This window comes from Melopsittacus undulatus, chromosome Z (genome assembly GCF_012275295.1).
Source record: "Melopsittacus undulatus isolate bMelUnd1 chromosome Z, bMelUnd1.mat.Z, whole genome shotgun sequence".
Taxonomy (NCBI): Eukaryota; Metazoa; Chordata; class Aves; order Psittaciformes; family Psittaculidae; genus Melopsittacus; species Melopsittacus undulatus.
Window position 1 is genome coordinate 51,157,720 of NC_047557.1, and position 8,947 is coordinate 51,166,666.

Consider the following 8,947-nt stretch of genomic DNA (forward strand, 5'->3'; position numbering starts at 1 on the left):
GTCACATTACCACCTGCACTGAAGGAGCTGAAAACCCACCTGTACTCGATTCCCCTCCAGCCACGGCAGAACAGATGGATTCCCTCGATGCTCAGTTCCAGGTGATTACCTAAGGATGGCAGTAGCATGGGCAAGATATTCCCATATTGTCCTCTGTCTTTCATATCCCCCAAGATTCGTGGTGAAAATGTATGGCTAGATGCAGCCAAGACCCATTATAAATTAGAAGAATTTATCAGTCTTGCTGTTGCTCTACAATAGCGTTATAAGTACACAAAAGTACTGCAGCAGGTGCATGCATATTTTTCTCTTTTGCATTCTTACAGCATCCACACAGCAGTGTCTTAGAAACACAGAGAGAAGAACCCTCAGTTCTCAAATAGAATACTTGTTATTGTAGGTAACTGCCTCTTATGGTTCCCTCCATAAATATTTCAAGCTCTACCTTAAATCAAGTTAGTTTTCTCAGACTTATCACTTACCAGGGTGCAAATGCTCACTTTTTATATAGAAAGCATAGAGAAAAGTGAATCAAAAGAAAGAATAACAAAAAATGTAATCAGAGTACTTCTGACAGTACCTCTTTTTACTTCTTTTGAACAGTATCTTTGTCTGTTAGCAGTGCCCTCAAGACCATATTAGTAACCTACTGCAGAATTGATCTGGCCATCAGGTTGTCTGTAGGCACTTCCTGGCTTCATCACAGATACAGGGTACATGCTGCTAGATGGATTCCTTCCACTGGATGGATTCCATAAAACTTGACATCTAAGCACTGCTGAGAAACATTGAAAAACAACGAAGTGCATGTGTGGAGTGTAATAATCATCTGGGTCACTAGGGGTTCATTAAGCTTGATAGTTAGAAGGCCAAGGCTAACGTACATTGCATGTGCAGCCCATCTGAAATTCCAGGACACAGTAATTCCTAATAATTGAGTGTCATAGCCACAGAAATATTAAGATGACTACCTCCCATTTATGAGTTGGTTAGTGGGAGTTTCAGGATCAAAAGGGACTTGCAGGCAGATTCCTATTTACATCCCTAGGGCATTGCTGGAAAAGGAGCTTCAGCATGCACAAAAATCCTTGACTTTGCTCTGATAACCGAAGGACACATGCCAGAGCCATCATCTGCAGAACAAGATACTGTTGGAGAAGCCAAATCTCAGACTCCTTCAGAAGATCTTTCATGAACAGGCTGTTGCTTGTGGCAATTGATGGGTGCTTTAAACTGATGACAGCCAGCAGCAGTGGGGCAGGAGGACGCTGTGGGGCTGGAAGCATTTGTACAAGACATTGTTACAGTTAACTTCTAGCATAGATCTAACAACAGAGGTCGTTAGGTCCTTGAGGTGCTTGGGTGCTAGGGGTCTGCTGTGTAGAAGTTAGAAAGCATTGGCTGGTGGGCAAGGGAAGGATTGGGAAAAAGCACAAGAATGCAACAGTGGTGTAAATGCTTGTAAAAACTCTAGCAAAGGCATATTTTAAAGATAAATATTACACACATCAATTTTACACATGGGTCTTGGTTAGGTACACAAATCTAGGACTAGTGTACCACACTGCTACTACCCACTCAAATATGCATCTCTGTACAAAGGGAAAAGGGTACCTGATTTACATTGCGTGGGAAATACTGTCAGTGTAATGTGCAGCTCAGCCAAGTTTGGGCAGCTCAAGTTTGTGGCAGACCTTACAGCCTAGCAGAGTGCCAGAATACATGACCTAATGGGTTTTGCAGTGTACATGGTCTCATATTTTATTTGGTGATGAATACTTGCCATAAAAATGTTTGTGGAGACAAACAGAATAAAGCAAGAGTGGTATTCATGTTGCTTGCCAAGAATAATACCACAATATTTGTTTGTGTGGCTTGCCAAAAATATCAAGTATCACAATACACAGGCATTAGGCCAAATTTATCTGTTATTGACACCATCTACCCAGCAGACTACAGCTGAAGCCACCATTTGGTCCTCTATTTTGAATAATTCACAAAAATACAGGGTATATCTTGATTTATAAGTCAAGTAGTCTTTGCATATGTGCATATTATACATTACACATACACACTTTACTCTTGAAGGTTACAACATGAACAACCATTCCAGAGAGGGTGACACAGAGCCAAAGCCTCCTCTAATTAAAGTTAACAAGGAAGCATAACCCGTACATAAAGTGAATGTTTTCACGAACACATGCAAATCAAAGTGACATAACAGCAGTAGAAAGTTACTTTCACCATTCTCTGTCTTCCCTGGGATCAGCCAGCCCTGTCAGCTGCATTACAAGTGAGTCTTGTGACACAGATGTATTTTTATTTACCTTGATTTACTTCATTTATTGTCAGTGAGAAGAAGGATGATTTCAAAACAACCACACAAACTTGTAAATCAGTAGCTCAGGAAAATTTGTAGAACATAATCCAAACTTAAATATTTTATTCCTTTTTATCTTTTTTATTAATAAAAATACACAAGGAATCAAGCTCCCAGATAAAATTTCTGAGTAACTTTGGACCTAGACTGTGATTCTGTGGCTGGACACTGTCTCCACTGAGTTCCCAGATGAAGTACTGCCTACCACGCTTTTAGGAAAGATGTTTTTACATTCTGTCCAGACTGTGGAACTGAAAATTACAAGGAGCAGGAGGAATAAGTAGCGTTAAAAACTGTAAATAGGACCAGTGCATTTCAAATTAGATTCTGGTAGAATATAAAACAGTGAAGGTGAAATATCATTTGCAATAGAAAAGCAGAAGGAGATGAGAGAAACTCTGGGTAACAAGCAATGAAATAATCACATTTGACACATAGCTGTAAGCTGTAGGGGGTGAAATGCTTCAAAGGGCCACAGCTGAGAAGTAATGACGTAAGGTCCACTTCTGCTGAAGTCAGTGAGGACGTTAGTGCTGACTTTACCAAGATAAGAATTATAGAGCTCAGAGTTTGAAGGCCAAGTGCCAGATACCTTTAAACTGTTAACCTTGGAAAAAGATCTCTGGCCATTTAAATCACCTTGGCTTCAAGGGCTTTGGATTAACGTTGCCAGCCTGCTCCAGCTGAGATTCAGTCATCACTGGATGAAATGACTATGGGAAAATGTGTTGTGTGGAAATAAACTCACGATGGAACACAGTTTTAATTATATTTAATTAAATGGTTTATTTCTTACTGATGCTGAGTAATATTTTCTCACACAGTAACTACTGTCATGAGCAATGAGGAGAAAGAGCACTGGATCTGACCACAAACACAGGCTGCTGAATTTCATCATATCTGAAAGGGAGCTTCAAGAAAGGCTTCTGGACTCCAGATGAACAACTTGGAAGTGATGGGGAACCCTCTGTGTCCACTGAAGATTTATTCCTGCAATTAATCACTTTCTCTCTTCAGCTGTATACCTTAAACACGGCACACGCCTTCCTCTCAAGGCTTTGCCATCAGGCTGTCCTTTTAATCAAGAACAACTCAGGCTTCCCTTGAACAAAAAAGTCCTAAAATCCATTCCTCTCCCTGTTCCCTGTCACATATTTTCCAATATTCATAAGCTATAAATAGAGGCTGATGGAGAGAAAAATAAAGACACTCATTCCCCTGAACTGGGCTGGAAGAACTTTCTGGCAGGAAACAATGGAAGAATGATAACTATTTTGCTTCTAAAAACCTTTGAGTTGTTCCTCCTAAGTAAGGCCAGATGATGTGTAAGACAGTCAACTATTTTAGTACTGTCATGGAACTGGCCAAGAAGTTGCTGAAATACTAATTTGTTTTGACAGAAGCACCATAAGTCAACTCCAGACAATTACATCTGGAACTTCCCAAAAGTTAGACTTCAACAATGCCAAGTTTTCCACACATAAGGCACAGGGAAGGTGACTGTTACTTTTATAACATTGCCAGTTTCAGGGATGCACAATGGCTGCTGGAGACAGGCTTTCACAGGGCATTTTTATATCCAGATACTCATTGTCAGGAGGAGACTTGTTTTGAAAATGTGCTGTTAGGGAAACATTCCAAAGACCTGATGCTTGTCCTCCGGAACATCTTTGATTTCTGGTGATGCTTCAGCTAGTTCTGATAGCGGAGATTTCTGTCCTCCATCAAATTTCAATGAAAGCAACAGAACTTCTGCGTGCATATCTGATTGGAGACAGGTTGGCTGTATTTTAGGTTTCTGTTCTAGTGCAAACCTCTTCCTTTGAAGTAAAAATTAAACAAACATAAAAATCAACTGCTAGATCTATGTTACTGTTGATGGTTTTCACCTTGCCTATTTTGTAGTGATGCAACACACCACTTAAATGCAGGAGGTAAAATGCAACGCTTTTGTTCCTCAAAATAGGAACTCCATGCTATTTTGCTATCATATTTTCCTAGTTTTGGTAAAGAGAAAAAAAAAATCTGGCAGCTTTTGGACTAGGTCATCCGGCAATTTGGACTAGCACAGCTTCTTTAAAGCAAAGACTTTTTACTTTTTTTTGGGAGGGGATGTGGTGGGAAATATATATATACATTAGTCCCTCCATTTACCAAAAAAGAACAAGGAATCATAAAATATATTGACCCTTTCAGATGGGTCAAGAAGCACCTTTTAATTGCTTAAACATGAGCCTGAACATACCCATTTCCTTACAACAAAGAAGTTGTCTGTAAATGCAAAAAGTACATTTACACAATTAGTCAGCTGGTTAAATGGGACTGGTTATCTTTTTCCGTACTTACTAGTTTTCTGTTAATCTCCTGCTCCCCGAATTGCTTGCCATGTGTGATGTTACTGTCATCTCTGTCATTACTGTCTAGACTGCCTGCGTTTCAAATTCGGTATTCATGCGAAATGCTACAATAGCTTCCACCAGCAGATGTCTCTCAGAGTGTGCGTGTGACTCAGACAGTGAGGAAACTGAGCAGCTACAAACCCTGTTACAATTCCAGGATGTGACATACGGAAATCCTAATGAACGTGCTTCAGCAGCACAACTGCTGCATATACAAAGTATTAGGGCAAAGCCTAGTGCAATGCCTCTTATGCTTTACACTATATCTTTAATGCCATTCACTGTTTAGCATAAAGGTTCCCTTTCTCCGTGACTAGTCATCACCACTTGTTTGCACCATCCTCCATGATTGCCTGTGGCCAGACAAGTTAAAAAGCTAAATCAAGCTCTCTGCTTCTGTTTCCAGAGCTGACAGGGATACCTCAGTGTTTCTCTAAGTACATTGCTTTTATCAGTATTTCTGCCCACTGGCCAGAAAACGCTGGAAATGCCTAGAGTAATACATTTATTTTCAGTGCCATGGGGATGCTGTAAGAAGACCCCATATGGTGACTGAAAATAATAATAAGACAGAACAGATGAGAATCCAGAAACAATCCAGACCGTAGGGCTTTTTCTAATGTATTTTCAAATACGAAAGTTAAAAGACATCATCAAGGATATGTGTGCAGAGAGCACAGTGATGCAGAGCTCACAAAGATAAACACTGCTCCAACAAGGAACCAAGTTGCAGACTCTTCCTCTCCTTGGCATCAGGATTCTGGGAATACCAGAACTACAGAGACAAGAGTGAAGAATGCCTCCCTAACTGAACAGAGCAGCTAAGTGGTGTACTTCACCACCTCAAGCTTAGCCTCTCCCCTACACAGGTCTTAGACAGTTCAGAGGGCATGTGTACCATCTCTCATGCTTCTCAGCAAGATCCACGCACTGGCAATCATAAGGTGAGCACTCAAAGAAAAGTACCTGTCACTGCAGGTGGAGTATTACTCCATGGGTAACGCTTCCCACATTCTAATCCATGCTGTCCTAATTAAGGACTACAAGTGTATCTGTACTGGTGTAATACTTTCCATGCTGGGTAATTGACTACTTGGTTTCTTTCATCAGAGTCTTAGCCAAGACACACAAAACCGATACACTTCTATTCCACACACTGATCTTCAGGTTCACATTTGTCCCTGTTAACATCAAGATGACACCTTCCTTCTTAAATCAACATGTGTGTTTACAGGCCCATGGCTTTACTTTCACATTCCTTTTGTACTTCTCTCCCATATTTTGCAGTATAGAGCCACTGCATGCCACCAAACAATGTCCTATGTTGTTAGAAAAATAATTTCATTCTCTTTAAAAACAATTACAATATTGTTACATTTTAATGTGAATGTCAAAGGAGATAAAGGTAAATAACCATGACAAGGTGGAAAGAACAGTTTAGTTTAGCAGGAAAATAAAAGTCTAGCAGTCATAGTGTGAACAAAGGGCTGACGTAGCTTAACAAGCTACAGCTCATCAGTCAAAATACATTTAAGTAGGCAAACTGCAAATTCAGAATAGGTTAGTTTAATCTATTTTTGTTAAATACCATTTTGGATTAAAACAAGAAGCAGAGAAAAAGGGTGAAATGAGAACAGTTGTATGTGTTGATGGAAGTAGCATGGCTTTATTACCAGCAGAGAAAAATGCCCATTCTATAGAAAGAGAAAGACTTTCTGAAGGACACTTAGGCATCCAGCTTTGGTCCATGCCATCGGGAACTGTGGATGTCATTTCCCACTGTGCTTCCTCCCTTTTCAAATCCCTGTGAATAGCAAGATGTTCACAGTAAAGTGGAGCCAGGAATTGCTACAGCAAAACCTATTCTCCAGCTGGATCCTCAGCACATCCATATGGGCTTGTAAACACATGTTGGAAAAGCCCTAAATAGAGTGCTTACAAAACAGAATGCAGCCACTCAAAGAAGATTTCATAGCTGAGGAAACAGACTAAAATGTGCCCAAACATGCATGTACAGAGGAGACTGTAGTGGCTCCAGAGAACTGTCCATATTTTTGCCATGGAAATGCCATCACAGTTGGTGATACCAAAGGAGATTTTAACTCAAGTGTTCTCTTGGTTTATCTGTAATTCCTTTGGCAGAGAGCTTTGGAAATAACAGCAAAACTGTCCATGTCAAGCTCTCCAGACAATTCAACAACAGCGTTCAGGCTATTGCACAGGTTACACTGTGAAGGTGCCTGACCCACTAATTTCATGCTGAACAGTCCTGTGTCTGTTGGCTGTACGAAAGAGTGTACTTTTGAGTGAAAAAAAGCACACTGAGCAGCAAAACTGCTGCACAACCACTAACCATTCATAATAATATGAGGCAAAATAACATCAGGCAAATAAAGGAGAGGTTTGTAACACTCTTAGAATCATAGAATCATTTAGGTTGAAAAAGACCTTTAAGATCATTGAGTCCAACTGTATAGCCCAAACTAGGACCAGATTTGATAAACATAAGATAAATATAATAATAAGTGAGGTTCTCTAACTAGACCCAGAGAGACATAGACAGTGATACATGGCTTTTCACCGTTCATATCCAGGCCAACCTTAACATTCAGCTAATGCTAAACACAGCTCCCAACCCTGACTCCCTGGGAAGATGGTTCTCAGATTTTGTAGCTGTTCGTACAAGTCACAGTCCTGACAACCATCAGTTAATACCTTTGACTGGGGCACCACGAACCAAAGAATAAGAAAACTCACCTTACTCTGCTGCAGATGTTCCTTCTGGTTGCTGAGGTTTCACTACCAAGGTAGAAGCTTAGCCCTGCCAGTTTCAACACTTTTCCCATTTTGCTTTGTCTTTCAAGAGTGCTTATGTTTCCATAACATCAGCCTTAGGGCAGGTAAACAAATTCTTTTCCCCCTTGCTTGGGATGCTCTGCTCTTTTAGAAAGAGAAGTAGAATGAATGAGTTCATACAAGACAAAAAAAATAATACCCTCTCATTACTAATAGCACTCTGTGATAGGCCTAAACAGGTGCTTTTAGCACCAGCTCAAAAGTGTAAGGAGCTCAGGACCTAGGAGGCTCACTGAGGGGGCTTTAAACTACGTTGGAAGAGGGAGGGAAGTAAAACTAGGCATGCTAGGAATAAGCCAGCGGGTGGTGTGCCAGCATTGGAGGCCAGACAACTTATATGCATTTATGCCATTCCTGGAAGTGTTCAAAAACCATGTAGACAAACTGGCATGAATTAGCACTCAATAGTTTAGTGACATAATTTAGTGGTGAACTTGCAGTCCCGGGGTAAAGGTTGACTTGGTGATTTTAAAAGTTTTTTCCAACCTCACTGATACTAGGATTCTATGAAGGGAAAAGAAACAGAACATTCTTCTTTTGTTGAGTTTTTGGGGATTTTTTCAGCCTGAAGCTTTTTGAGGCCCTCCAACATGACAGCAATGGTTATTTTAATGGGGCTTTGTCATGGTTTGAGCATGTTTTGAGGGTGTTTTTGTTCAAGGTTTTTTCCAGCCAGGGGGAGGCCGGGAGGAAAGAGAGACAGGACACCTGACCCAGGCTAGGCAATGAGGTATTCCATACCATAGCACGTGATGCCCAGGATGCATACTGGGAAAGAGAAAGCTGGAGGGGAGAGCTCTGGAGGAAAATGGAGGAGGGAGCACATGGTGCTCGGCCGGGCAGGGTAGAGTGAGTTATGGGTCGGTGGCTGGTGGGGTGTTGTATTCTTTTCACTTGCTGTTTGCTGTATCATTATTATTTGTAGTAGTAAATGGCAGTAGGGGGTTTGTGTTATGCCGTAGCAATTAAACTGTTCTTATCTCAATCCGTGGGGGCTACATTCTTTGGATTCTCCTTCCTAACTCTCAGGGAGTTGGGGGACTTGGTTTAAACCACGACATTTTTGGCGCCCAACGTGGGGCCCGAGGGATTGAGATAAGAACAGATCTGAGCGGATTTATGGTCTCTTGTCACAATGCTGATTTATTGGCTCTTAGAGGTTTTTCTCTGGATCTCGCTGTTTCGGGATTTTACCGGGTACTTGGTGTATGGATTGGATGTGTTTGTGTTTGTGTCGGAGGCTTGTAATACGGTGGGGCTCCGGCAGCAGGGGGGGATGGACGTGGCCGTGGACTTGGACTTGTACCAGGCC